Source organism: Octodon degus, unplaced genomic scaffold (genome assembly GCF_000260255.1).
Source record: "Octodon degus isolate 3935 unplaced genomic scaffold, OctDeg1.0 scaffold00044, whole genome shotgun sequence".
In the NCBI taxonomy this organism is placed as follows: domain Eukaryota; kingdom Metazoa; phylum Chordata; class Mammalia; order Rodentia; family Octodontidae; genus Octodon; species Octodon degus.
The window spans coordinates 14,351,884-14,367,225 of NW_004524620.1; the positions used below are offsets into that span (position 1 = coordinate 14,351,884).

Consider the following 15,342-nt stretch of genomic DNA (forward strand, 5'->3'; position numbering starts at 1 on the left):
CAGAATTTTCCCACCTAGGGGGCCTGCCCGTTAGCTCAGCTGTTTAAGCGCCTGCTCATGCAAATGCAGTCAGGTGCAGGACACCATGGTTCAACCGCCACCTCCGCCTGCCTTACCAGACCCATCCTTAAGGCAGCCTGAGCCAGCCAAAAAATAAAAAATCATTCTCAACTTTAGGGGCCAGGGAGATAGCTCAATAGAATAAGTGCTTGCCTGGCAAGTGCAAGGTCCTGAGTTCAATCTCTGGTACCACCAAAACAAGAAAAGAAAAAGAATTTTCCCACCTATTGTAAGGTTAGATTTACTACATGGTAGGAGCATTAAAAGGTCATTTTATTGGACAAGATCTTGTTTCTATGGTACTTTTACTTCCAAGATAATCGAGATTCATTGAGGAAAAACACTGATTCAGAACTGTCTAATCATTTTACACTACAAGTTTATGCAACAAAGATTACTGACAGTTGCAAAGATTATTTCACTATCAGTGCATTTTCCAGTAACACAGGGGAACCCTGTCTTTTACCAAAATCAGGAAACTCTATCACAGGGTATGTGTGTACACAGAAGTAATACACAGGGTAAAATCATATAGAACCTCTATGCATGTTTCTTCTGCCTTTCTCTTTTAAATGTTATTTTTTATGTGCTTGCTTGAACATAGCAATTAGTAAAATAACTCTTACTGCAGTTGGAAAATACATACTGAAGATACATGCTCACTGAGACGAGAGTGCCAGTCCTACTGATAATTATGTCTTAGTTTTGTCACTTACTTGCTTAACCTCAACTGTGTCACACAGATTTCAAATTTTAGAGGAATATCTGCATGATATTTTATGTAAAACCAACCAAATTTAACCATTTTACATATTTATGCTCAAAGTCAACATTTTTTAATTTTTTTTATTTTATTTATTTATTTATTTATTTATTTTTTGTGGTACCAGGGATTGAACTCAGGACTGTGCTTATTCTACTGAGCCATCTCTCTGGCCCTTCATATTCAACTTTTAAATAGAAAAACTATAATGATTCCTTATTAAGACATAATATAAATTTATTTAAAACATTTAAAAGTACACTTAGATTTTCTTAAAACTAAAAACTCAAGAACTTCATGCAATCATCCTTACAACCTAAATTTATCTTCACCATATATCTGACTCTGCTTGTATAGGGTTTACTGAAAATTGTATAGTATTAAGTGGAACTAGTCAAAAACAGCCTGACATCTCAATATGGTATAAACTGTTTTTCAGCTTAGAATGGAAGTCCTAACAAAAAGTTTATAAAAATAAAGCTATTTAGAAGTTCCCTCTTAATGAAAATGTACTAAATAAAACAGCAAAAACATGGCACATTTCAGACTGTTCTCAAGTAGAAACTTTAAGTAGATCCTTTTGTTTTGTTCTCATGGTAGCCCTTTTAAAAAATGTGCCATTCAGAATCACATATTTCCTATCAATAATATTAGATTTCTGTCAAGAACAGAAGGAATGCTAGTGCTTATCTGACTCTAAAGGAACCTGCATTTCGATGCACACATCTTATATAAGCTCAACAGCTGCCTTTCTCCATAAATCAATCTATTGTTGTACCTCATAATGAGAAGGCAGATTTACGGCCTTTCACGGCCTGTTCTCACCATCAGAAGGATGCCTATTTGGGCAACAGAACGTTTCTCTTCTTCAAGGGTATTTGGCATTGGGGAGGCAGGGGCACGAACCTTTAACATCTGCGCCCTTCAAACGAACGACACCTCTAGTTCTCACAGCCTGGACAGTGGAAAGCAAATACTCAAAGCTGATGAAATTCTTAACTTCAAGAAGCACTACACAAGGAGATTACACTGCTAAACATACATTTGGGCTTCCTACAGTAGAACACAGGGTTCAGATTGCTAATAGTATCACTCAAACGTCACACAATCACCACCAGAGTTAGAGCAACAGAAATTCAGAATAAAGACCTGGGACTAAGCATCGTGAATTTCCTCCAACCTAAAAAATAAATCCAAAATAATGGAATAGTAAAGCTTGAATTATACAAATCCCAATACTATGCAAGAAGAACAAAAATGTTTACCGTGTAGACTTACACTGTTCTATTTACTTAATGTTTTTCCCTTAGGGAGAAATATTTAAGAACGACAAACTTCAGAAAACTAGAGAAAGGCCCTTGTCAGATCTAATTCCTAACCATCTGCCTTTTAAAAATGCACACGCACACTTGCCCACTCACTTCAGTAAGGCTTAACACCGCCAGCAAGTAAGCAGCTTGTGAAGGATCCAAACACAAGTTTCAGTAATTATGGTTCTACTTTTGGAAACACAAATCTTTAAAAAAAATACCATGATTCCTACTAGTAAATGCAATCCACCACAAAATTAAAACAAGCACCACATAAAACAAATAAACAAAGTGGGGCGGGTACTGGATCCAAGAAGCAGCTACTTCTGAAGAACACTACACTGCGTCTTCTGTCCACGAGCGTGGACACTGCCTCCAGCACTAACGTTCCTCGTTACTTGGGCCACCTTTTGTCACTTAAGCAATGCTTTTTGAGAGTTTCACAGGCTGTTATCCTAAACACTTGAGTATTTATGGTCTTTATTCACTTGGGTTTTCTGCTCTTACCCACAGGTTACTAATCACTAAATAGATGTTTTTTACGGGACTGAAATTAGCTCAAAGACGTCCTTTGACAATGGCAGCACAGGACAGCACCGGCTAAAGGTCTTCACCTGGGCCTCTTTTTTGCTGTCCTCAATTTTCTCTTCCTTACACAAAAGTTAATGAGGGTCTGAGATCAATGCTGTTGAATCAGAGTATAACAGCACAAATGATTTACTCTTACAGGATATTTTAGAACTGTTTCTGAATGATCTTTAGAAACAAATATTTCAAAAATGACAAGTCTAAACTCGTTTTTAATCTTCATTTTAAAAAAGCATTTCTTACAAAATCATTATTCTGGAAAAATTAAACTCTACAGACTACTATATGCTCATGTGCATGCACCTTTCGAATATGCTATTTTAAAACTTCAGCACATTTCATTTATAACATATTAAATTTCTCAATATAATAAAAGCTACTCATTACCCTTTTGTAAAATACACATAAAAAAACCAAGCAGAAAAGCAAGCAGAGAATGTCTTTCTTTTCACTTAATTGTACTTGACTTAAGCAACTCCTGAGATTGGTTGGTTTTTATCATACACAAATTTGAAATGTGTAACAGATCATGTCCTCCTTCTCAGAAGGCTACTGGAAACCGGAAAGTGACATTACTCCACAAAGTTGTGTCTTCTCATAAAATAAAAATCTTAAGAAAAATTAAAAACATTGCTCTTATCATTACTAATCTCTTATTGGTAGGGGCTAAGCAATGAGCAGGTACAACAAGGTTCCACTTATTTCTCTACAACATCAATTATGAAACATGACTGCTCTATCCCATGAAAGTGACTCATGATCATCATCAGCTTCTGTTTTCTCTCAAACCGTGCAGGAATGAAACATTTCCAAAGGAAATTACTCTCAAAATAACATGTTTTAAACCTTCATATATGTCTGCAGCCCAGTAAAAATAATATATCCTATCCTTTTGAAAAAAGAATTTTAGCATATCAAGCATAGCACATTCGATAGTTATACCCATTTATAAACAATATTAACTATCTGGTTACCACCTCACTGCATTTAGCTCACGGAGGCCCACACAATGACTCCCCTCGACTATGGTTCCAGGGAGATGTTCTCCTCGATGAGGGCACGTATTATTTTACATTTATATTAAAGTGTAAAACTACATAACTGTCACTTTTTTTCTTAGAGAAACAAAAGATCTATATACTGACGATGTGCAAAACTTGTCTAGAACTGCATGAATGCTATGTTCTCTAAATTTTGTATTTATTTTAGATTATATTTGTCACATATATTAACCTGTAAGTTGATCCAAAATCCACTCAAGCTTATGACTAATAAATAAATTATAAGCTGAATATATATTTGTGTGAGAATTTATAAATTTTTTAAAGTTAAAAAAAAAAATTCAGGGGCTAGGGATTTGGCTCAGCGGCAGACTGCTTGTCTAGCTAGCGAGCAGGAAGCCCTGTGTTTGGTCCTCGGCACCAAAAACAAAAACAAACAAAAGAAATTTAGCATGCAATTAAGTAGTAACTGATGTTTACCAGACGAAGAGGAACGGCTCTTCTGTAAGCCATTTTACAGTATGCACTCATCTCTACAAATGTGGAATAGAGAGAAACATTCTGATGCATGACTTCAAAGTATGACAGGCCACAGGATTATGAAATATGAAAGAACATTACTCTTCCCTTAATGAAAAGACCCACTTCAGATTAGCAAAATAGTTAAAGTTCTAATCTCTGGGTTTTCTTTACTTTCCTTTTTTTTTTTTTTTTTGCGGAACCGGGGATTGAACTCAGGTTCTTGCGCTTGCCAAGCAAGCACTTATTCTACTGAGCCATCTCCCCAGCCCTAATCTTTAGGTTTTCTAACAAAATAAAAATTTTAGTAATTCAATCATGAGTAGAAAAAATAGTCCTTTAGTAAGTGTTTTAAAAATTCACTGGTAGAAAAATATGTGTAAGTGCTCTGAAGGCACAGGATGAAGATGATCTTTCTCTCATTTTCACTTGCTCTGGTGAAAAAAAATCAGGCCTCCATATTCAATGAGGTATTATAAGATCATGCTTCCTACTTAAAAACCTGACCTCTGACTTTTTCTTAAAAAGCTTAAGCACACTGTGTGCAAATCTGTCACCTAAATTTTTTTGAACTCATTCATACAGCACAGTGTTCTGGGGCTTTTCTCTGTACTGCCAGGCGTGCCCTGCCCTTTCATAGTCTTGTGTCACAAACTCGCAGCTAACTTTTTTACCAAGTTACTGCTCACAGTAAACAAACTCTACATAGAGCTGGCCTTTAAAAATCAGAAGCACAACAAGCAAACATCCTCACCTCTTTTAAAAGAAAGAGCAGCCCTCAGGAAGCCAGAAGTGCCCCCAGGTTCACACGTGCCAGCACGGAGCAGAGTGCTGCGAGAGTCTCCTCTTGAAAGAGTCTCCTTAGGAACCCACACGTATATTTAGATCAGAGCGGCAGCTTAAGTGACAGCAAACACATGGCCATGACTTTGCAAATGCCCATTCAACCCACGCGCGCGCGCGCGCACACACACGTAGGCTAATCAGAAGCAAACATCCACCCCAAGCTGTTTCAGAAGTAGCTTATTCTTTCGGATAGTACTATAAGTACCCATAAGCATTCTGCTCCCAAGATCAGACGTCAAATGCTTAACTCTTCTTTTTCACCCAGATCTTGACTCACTGTTTTGTATTCTGGAAATTTCTTCTCAAGTTAATTCTGACTGCGTATATTCACCACTTTAGGCCACAGAGCGTTATGAAGCACACAGTCAAGAGAGGACTCTATAAACATCCCAAGATCTGTTTGTCTTATACGTATTTTAACTATAGGATCTGCCCCTCCTATCAGTAACAACTCTCTTTGTCTGTAAACTGGCAAAAGTCACTACAGAGTTCCACACTCTATGTGTGTGTGTGTGTGTGTGTGTGTGTGTGTAAAGAGCAGTTCTAAACATGGAAATTAATCTCATCATTACTGGGGCTTAAGGTCAGCAACATGTTTTAGCAAATAAGAAAAAGAGCAAACACAGAAGGCACTGTTTGCAAGAGGCAGCCATCTACAGCTGCAGAGCAGGCTGCACACACTGGTACACGACGTGGCATGGGAGACAGATCTACACGGAGAAGCCTATAAACACCATCATTTAAAAACAATTATATTTCAGTTTTAATAAGAATTGTTTTACACTAAACATCAAATATTTTGAAAATTCCAGATTAATATGAAGGTGGGAGGAATGAAATAATACAGGAACTCAGGGCTTAGATTCTGGAGATATTGGACTTTAGTGCAAATTAGAGTCCTGATCTGACCACCTTCTAACCGTGCAACCTTAGCAGGTGCCACAACCTCTCCCCACAATAAGCCTCTTCTCTGCTGTGGGGAACTGGGAGTAAACACAGCACCAAGCATGCAGTTCATGTGAATGTGAAGATAATGTAAAGCAGTCAGAGCAGGGCACAGCATGAATGAAGACTCATTAGTAGTTACTATTATTATCAAAGAGAATAACTGAAATCACAGGAAAAGTCATTCTCAATTTTATTTTATTTATTTATTTATTTTTTTGCGGAACCAGGGATTGAACTCAGGCCCTTGTGCTTGCATCTCCCCAGCCCTGGAAAGATCATTTCCAGGTCAATTTGGCTTGCTCAGCCTCTTCATTTGAAATACATTTGACAGTTTAAGAAACAAGTCAATTTCTTTTGGATGGATTCAAATTTTTTTTTTCTCAAACCTCTAGACAGGATATTAATAAAATGCCTGGTTAAATGGGTGACATAGGTAATCTTCTTTAAAGGACTTGTATGTAAACAGGACAAAGATGAAAAATTTTAAAGCATAATCTAAGCACAAATCATCTACAGTCAAGATCTAGATTATCAACCAATTACTGGAGAGAGGGAGGGCGGGAGGGAAAGAGGGAAGGAGGCAGACAGAAACAGCCTACTGCCTGAGACCAAAGAGCAATTTTTCTTTCACAAAAATATGGCCCCAATATTATCAAGACCAGACCTACCTAAAGAAAATACTAGTATCATCGTATTGTTCTAGATCATCTGAATTTTATAGACTTACATGTGTACACAGACAGACAGATATTAACTGCCTGATGGCAGAAGCATCTGTCCTGTAGTTTCTGCTGCTTTTCAAAAGCATTACAAAGGAATCCAGTGGTGGGACAAAGTCACAAACTTAATTTCCTTTATATTGTCTTAAAAAGTAAAACTGTGAGGCCAGTGAGATAGCCCAGCAGACTAAGTGCCTGTCCAGGCAAGCACAGAGACCATGGCTTGATCCCCGTGCCGCATGCCACGCCAGCCCTGCCACTCAGGTGCGCTGCGCCAGTGACCCAGTCCAGGTGTAGCACTTATTCCACAGTAAATGCTCATGTGGTGTCATCACATGACAAGCTAATTTGTTCCTTTAAAAAAAGCCATAATCACTGTAGCTTATACAGTTGTGGCACTTCTACTACATTTTTATTTATACAAAATTAAGCAAATTTGATGTACTTCAGAAAAAAAGAATATAATATTAGTGCTATCAAAAAATTGTAATGCCTGTAGCTATCATTAAAATTTAATATAACCTAACAAAATTGCCATCAGTGGGATGCAGGTGCTAGATAATAGCGTTAGTATCCACACTACAGGCAAATTAAGATTTCTGCCCATGTCATGGAGTCTTGATGATCAGTATTATACTGACTTACTAACTTCTAAAGATCAAAAGACCCTGCATATGGCACTAATAAATCCAATAGAGTCATCATATCTAAGCCTGTTTTCTTTGGCTAACCCTGCAAAGATTTACTTACAGAGCTTTATCTACCACTAAAAATTCTCTGCCAAACCAAATTTAATTCACCAAGGATACAGAAAACACAGCACTCCCCAGCTGCACCCTCCTGGGCTTTTGAAGTTGAGAGATGCCATCACGTGACAGTTTATATCAGGGGTGGTGAACCTACGGCATGCATGCCACAGTGGGCTGTTTGTATCACTGAAAGATTATGTGGTCTTTTTCTCTCCCTTACAATATTAGGTTTCATAATAGTTTAAAACTTACTAATAGATTTAGACTTAAAGCCATGAGATATTTTAACTTATTAACAAAACTTAACATGAATAAATGTACTTCATGAAAACATCCCTAGTGAGTAGTTTTGCTGATAATAATATAAAAATTCTACAGATTTTTTTCCTCTACCACAAAGGACTTCTATCAAGAACATATAAAGAATTAAAAAAACATCAAGCCCCCAACCAAAAGACCCAATCCAAAACTGGGCATGAGATGAATACACATTTCTCAGAGAAAGAAATACAAATTAAAACAACACTGAGATTCCATCTCACCCCAGAAAGAAGGGCTGACATCAAGAAGTCAGTCAACAACAAACGCAAATTCAGTTTCTCTAGTGTAAGAAACTGAAAAAGTAAGATCTAAAAGGTACAACAGATATTGTGAAAAGGAAAAAAAAAGTGCTCAAAAGGAAAAACAACAAGTGGGATGGGGTAGAGGAGAAAAGAAGGAGGGGAACACACACACACACACACACACACACACACACACACACACACACACAATAACTATACTACTAATTTCTATTAGTTTATTGGAAGGAACAGCTACTGCGTAATTCTTTGATCAATTTTGCATGCCTGTAACTGGTAATGTTAACAACTACTGCTGATACAACAATATGCAATATAGCAACCATTATTAATTTCCTATCATCTGTTTTGAAATTCTTTATCATTTTTAATGATTTTCAAAAATTTTTACTCTTCAAAAAAAAATTCCTCTAAATATTAGCAAAACTTCCTGATTCTGGAAATTCTTAAGATATTTTTCTGACAAACTGCCCCTAAAGTTTGTTAGAATAGTGAAAGAGAAAGATTTAGAAAAGATACTAGAAACAAGATGAAATCCAAAGGAAAATTCAACTATCTGTTGTTTCTCATAAGGAGACTAATAATCCACATTATTCCACATTTTTCCAATCTGGGAGACTAAGTAAAAATAAATGGTGAGATTATCGTGTTTGTTTGTTTTTTTAATTTTCTCTCTTACAAAATGATTTTGTACTTAGCAATATTTTTACAATTACGTTTGAAATGTATAAACAAAATACTCTTAAGAGTTCAACAGAGAACATCCTTACATACTTTTCATGTCCACAAGGATTTTAGAGAGGTTTAGTAATTGGTCCTAAGATGCTAAAATCTTCTATCAGTAAAGGTTTACTAGAAGAAAAGATATACTACAAAATATACAAATGTGTAAGAAATGCCAAGATGGCTTACAACGCTCAGCGGAGCTGGATGAGGAAGTGCGCAGGGGGAGGCTGCACCCTGGAGGCCGAGGGACCCAGTCTGACTGGCAGAGCTGTTTGCAAGTCCACTTATGCGGCCCACAAGTCTGCACTGGAAGGCTGCTGAAGGATCCAAGGCAGAGGCTGGGGTCTGCACTAGACGCCCGCAGACACCAGGACGGAGCCCTTCTGAGGAAATGGAACTCTCCACCCTTCCTCAGTTCCCTTTCACATCCTTTAAGTGATGAGTCACTCTAAGGTGGAAAGAGAGTTAAGCTTTTAACGTCTCAAGTTGACACAATCTATCAACCACTACAACTAAGAATTTTGCTCATCCTTTGACATATACACACCCCAATCATGACAATTAAAAATGTCTCTAGACAGTGCCACATGTACCAGTACAATTTAAAATTACAAGTTGAGAGCTACCACACTAAGCTAATGTATTCTTAAAATGTCATCTAATTGTAGTATATATAATTGTGCATTACTTGTCGACAAAGCATTTCACTTTAATAATATAATTCTGAAACTATCATGAAATGATACTTTTGGCCAGAAGAGAGCTATGTCAGTAGCTTCTCTCTGGCACTGATGCTCCGGTACACTGAACAGCAAGGTACAATCTGTATTCTTTCTCAAGCTAGAATGTCTGCTTCTGATATGCAGATTCATTTCTTCCTTTACTGATCTGGCCTATTACTCTACTAGGTCTATAGGTACTGAGCCCCCCCAGGTTAAAACCAAATTCCCATATCCAGGTGATACTACCATCTCTGTATTTCACACACAAACAACTAAAGATGCGTGACATTTGGTCAACAGGGCCCAAGAAGCACTATGTAAAAACACATACTTTCTATTATGTTACCTGCAATGAATAGTTTGCATTGAGAAGCAGGTAATAGAAAAACACTTTATAGTCAGGTAAAGTCTGTTCTATACTTGAAGAGACAGAGAATGATGATTAGAGAAGCTTCCAAGACAGAGCAGGTCAAAGAGCAGGGATCACTCACGATTTCCCTGGCTAGCTGTCCTGAATATACTCCTGTAGAAGCTAATAAACCCAAAATCTGACAAGTGAGCCTCTGAAATTCTATATATGTATGTTTTTTCTCTTTGGCTTGCTGCAGCAATACCAGCAAGGAGTGGTCTGGCTCTTGTCATCAAGATTTGTTTGGAACCTCAAGCCTGGAGCATGAACCTTGCAGGAGTGGACAAAGCCTATTTTTAGAAGCTCTCAGCTGCCACAGACCTCACTCACCGGGATGACAGACCCCATTCCACATATGCGCCAAGTTTCTATTCTAAAAGATGTGTTGGAATTACAAAGTCATGTGAAGGGAATTTCCAGCTTTTTAACAAATGCCAACTGTTCTTTATGGCTTAGTACCAGCCACTGTGCCTCCTATGGTGAAAGCCAGACTACTCTGTGGTTACGTAAAAATTTCACTGCCCTGAACTGAACCTGCTGCATCATGATATTCACTGTCCCCTCTTATACAGAAATTCTGTTTGTTACAGTCTTAATCTATTAAGATGATTTTCATGCCCTTTTAATCAATATCATCTGACTAGTCTGTATTTTGCTTTGTGTATGAGTTATCTAAAATTTTCATTCACCATTTTCCCCGATAAATCTCTCTAAAGAAGCATGAAGACAGAGTTAAAAAAGGGCATCTTGTACAGCAGGGGTCAGCAACCATCTTTAGAGAGGCCCAAAAGTAAACATTTAGGACTTCACAAGTGGAACAGTCTCTGTCAGAATCACTCAACTCTGATCTTATAAAAGCAGTAACACAAATGCAAACAAATGGGCATGGCAGACCATGTTCAATAAAACTTTACAAGAAACAAGTAGTGTGTCATGGGTTTTGGTATTCCCTACACTATGGGTTAACAATATAAAAACATGCTTCTCTTCTAGAGGTCAAGGATTTAATAAACTTTGTTCAACCAGACTTCTCTGATTTAACGTAATATAGTGCATTGTTTCCTTTGGTCTACTTGTGTTTACAAACATAACAAACTCGGATTCTTTGAGGGGAAAAAAAAAAAAGAAAGAAAGAAAGCTTAATGAGCTCATCCTAAAACTATAAGGTTTCTGCTCCTTAAGACACTGTCCTAGGGCAACTAAACAACCCTGTCCCACGAAAGAACAGTGTTCTGAGCTTGTCCAAGACTTTCAGAGTTCAAATAAAGGCATAACTGTGATATTAACCTGAAGTGCTCATGCCAAGTACATCATTAAGTATGTATAATAAAAGTCTCATCAATAAAATAAACTTTTACCAAATAAACAATTCCTCTGATATAGCATCGTTTTGGAAAAAGCATTTGGAAATTACAAGCTCCTAATTCCAAAGTCATTGCCAAAACAAAGATGATGAAAAGCTATAGAGAAATCAACCTGAGGCTGAAGGAGGGGCACATCAGTGGTGTTCCAACACAAGAACCAGTGCGCTCTGGCAGTGAAAGGCAGCTCCCAGGGTACGACCCTTCCTTCAGTCCACTTACTCAAGGCCTTTCCCAGCTGGCTTTGTCCTTTCTAAGCTTCCTGAGTTTCCAAGAAGCCAAATCTATTGTTTACCACAACACTCTGGGAAACTTCCAAAGCACTATTTGAAAAATAAAGGCAATTATTATGTCTCTTCCTAATGTTCTTGTCTTAAACCATACATTCAGGGCCCAGAAGGCCCTATGAATGATATTTCTATTTTGCTGGAATATTTAAAACGTATCACTAGGGGCTGGAGAGATGGCTCAGTGGTCTAGAGCACCTACTTGGAGCAGGCTTGGCAAAGCACAGGGACCACGGTTCAATCCTCCAGCACCACATGCCAGCCAGCCGCACCCCCTGGTGGGCTGAGCTGGCCACACACACACACACACACACACACACACACACACACACACACACACTAAATGTTAAAAATAAAAAAAAAATTAAAAAAAAATAAAAAAATAAAACGTATCACTAGCCTCAAGACCCAGGTACAGTTTGATGAGAGAACTGTAATTTTCCATGAGTGACACATGATTTTTTGTTAATCAAGTCTTTAGATTAAAATTCTGCCAACACACCACACCCCTTATACAATTTATCTGGGGCTGATCTCCCTTATTCTTTACTAATCAAAATAATTACTTGATTTTAAATGAAGGAAATTATCTTTGTTAAAAGTTAGTTTTCTGAGTTTAGCCTAGCATTTCTTTTTTCTTTTCTTTTCTTTTCTTTTCTTTTTTTTTTTTTTTGTGGAACTGGGGATTGAACTCAGGCCTTTATGCTTGCCAGGGAAGCGCTTATTCCACTGAGCCATCTCCTTGGCCCCTTAGCCTAGCATTTCTACTTGATAAGATTTATCATAATTATTATTTATCGTAAGCCTTAGGTCACTGGTGAATATGCCTTGCACATCCTTATGAAACACAATGTAAAAATAAACAGGGGTAGAAATAATAGGCAGGACATGCAAAGTCCTGAACCTCTCCATAAGATTCTCTTTATCTGCTCACAAAGGGAGGCTTGTGGAGTCATACAATCTTTTCTTTTTATTTCAAGAATTACAACTTTGCATAGCTCCTTTATGTGTCAGGCAGAAGCAATGCAAAGTCAAAGAGAAAAAGTTATTTATTCTATAAATTAAGCCATTTTGGGGTAACCAGTTATTTAACAGGAATGTGTAAATACACTTTAAGACCACAGAAAAAGAGTAATAATTTTTTAAAAAGCTGTAACTAGTATATCTAATGTGAGGTATACTTATTATAACTGACATTAATTTTCAAGCATATAAAATAAATCAGTTTTGATTATTTGATGCTTTCTTTGAAGTACTTCAGCAATGACTGATCCCCAGAGTGCCCTGCTGGCCCCGCCCTTGGGGCATGCTGAGATAGCAACTGAGGCTGGGCGTGGTGGTACAAGCCTGTAATTCCAGTGCTTGGGAGGCGGAAAACTGGAGGATCACTAGGAGTCCAATCTGTGTAGTGAGATGAGACTCTGCAGATCCTGTACTAAATACATTTTTAAAAAGTGCTGTTATTCTTCTAAAGACATATAAAAATTAGTCATTTTAATTGTCCTTCTAAACAACTACTTTATATCAAAATACTCAATGTCTGATTGTTTCCAGATGAAGAAAAAGACTTTACACAGCTAACAGCATTTTTATCAATACAGCACAACAAGAGCTGGCTAGTTCCCGCACAAGCTTCAGGTGGGGGTGTTTCTTGCATCAGAATGGAGACAAGGTCAAGCTCTTCCTTATCTCAACAAAATCTGAGACAACAGTTGTACAAAACAAAGAGGAGGAATAGTGTTAAGAAAGTTAGCTATGGTCCCTTCCTCCTAGATACTGAGCCAGTTGGTGACCTAGCCTTGAGTTAGAGAATTAACATTTTAAGATTATTACAGTACCTTATTTCTGGTAAATTTTGGGAGGGGAATCAATAGATGGTGATAATTTAACTCAGTAACCTTTATAGGCAAATTCAGGGTCAGAAAGATGACGTCAGGTCCAAAACCCAGAGGAAAAATCTGTTCTACTCAGAATATAGAACTTTTTTTCCTACCTTACCAAGGTCATTGGTAGAGAACCAATGCATTCCTGCTACTGCAGGCTGTTTGTATTACTGAAAGTTGTGAACAGTTTGCCATCACTGGCCTAGGCTATCTTTAGGGACAAAGCACTAGACATTAGCTTAAAATATCTTGCAACCAACATGGGAAGTGTTTAAAACTCTTCCTTAGAAATGATATGAGGGCCAGAGATGTAGCTTAGTAGCACAAGCACCTGCCTGGCAAGCAAAGGTCCCAAGTTTGATCCCCAGAACAGAGACAGAGACAGAGACAGAGACAAGACATGAAAACTAAGAATAAAATATTAGAGACAGAGTTTGGAAAGATAAGGCTTTCAGAAAACAATAGGCCAGGAGACAAAAAGTCCTAGCCTGTTTCATTTTTGTTAATGAAGACATTAAACAAGTTGTACCATGCTTGTTGGGGGTGGGGGGTTGGGGGATTACAGTTCAAGCTGATCCTTGTGAGAGAAAAGCAGAGGGAAGTAAGGCCCCCCAAGAGGAAAGACAGGTCACCATCGTCCCAAGCTCATTGGTTACTGCCTGGGAAGCTAGCAATTGGAAGACTGACCCACAGCATCTCCCAAGACAGGTCCAGACAGATCTCAGGAATGCACTGCCGCCCTTCCTAGCATGCTGGGCACAGAGCACTGTGGGAGGAGGATGGCTGGGCGGAGCATCCTGCTCAAACAAAACTGACTGATGCTCCATCTCTTCCCTTGTCCCTCAATTCCTCACTGGCTCTTTCAAATACATAACAACCTGGAAGTCCGTGTGGACTTCTCTTTCCTTATTATTATTTCAAACACAAAACCCTACCTACTTAGAGCCCTGCCTTGGCTCCATGCCCTGGCAGAAGCAAGATTTTCCAGCTAATAAGGGCCTGGAGGCTTCAAGTACCACAGGAGTTTTCAAAAACATTCCTATATATTCCTAATGGTCAAATTAATAGATCTAATGCCAGATATAAAAGGTACTAATGGGGAACCCAGGAGACGGCTCAGTGGAATAAGCGCTTGCCTGGCAAGCACAGCGGCCTGAGTTCAATCCCATAAATAAATAAATAAAATGGGAGGGAGGGAGGGAGGGAGGGAGGGCCCATGGGCACGCAAGCATGGGAGAGCACGAGCACAAAGTTGGCATCTTTTTGTCCCTTGGAAAGATATTTGGCATTGAGGAAAGCCATTTAGGTACCTGTCTTTTAACGTCTTTTCTGTAACAATTAAAAGCTTTGCCTTTGACATACTGACACACTTCACAACCACATATAATGAAAGCAAAATAAATCCTTCCTGTGTGGTACATTACAAACCCTCAGATGGATTACAGCCTGCTAGCTAAGGCTGCACTTTTGTAAGTGTGAAGATGTTGAACCGTGACAGAAGCACCGACGAAGAGCACTAGATGAACACAGTGAAGGCAAACTGTGGGTGACTACGCTACAGGACTTTTCTGAGGACAGGTCCCAGTGCTTAGGTCACACATAGGTTCACTGTCCAGGAAAGCAGACATCTCATGTTCAAATTTACACTTCTAAATCACAAAATGAAGTGAATATACAGGCAAACTTTAAATAACACATATGAAAACACGATTTATAATGGCAAGGTCATACGTATGAAAACAAAATAAATAAAATCAACTGAAAGAATAAATGGTAGGGGATATAGCTCAACAGCATAAGTGCCTGCCTGGCAAGCACAAGGTCCTGAGTTCAATCCCCAGCATACAAGAGAGAGAGAGAGAGAGAGAGA

At 38.3% G+C, this 15,342-nt stretch overlaps 1 protein-coding gene across 4 annotated transcripts in view; it reads right to left on the reverse strand.

The window, feature by feature from the left end:
- The window catches only part of Mllt3 (MLLT3, super elongation complex subunit), a 329,863-nt gene that overhangs the window by 27,414 nt on the left and 287,107 nt on the right, over window positions 1-15,342 (reverse strand). Inside the window, exon 1 of one of the 4 annotated variants that reach the window (XM_023715843.1) lies at window positions 4,996-5,014. The exons of the other annotated variants lie outside the window; for them this stretch is intronic. The gene's annotated coding sequence lies outside the window, so the exon portion shown is untranslated. Of the gene's footprint in view, window positions 1-4,995; window positions 5,015-15,342 lie in introns of those variants that run through there. 4 annotated transcript variants of the gene reach the window in all.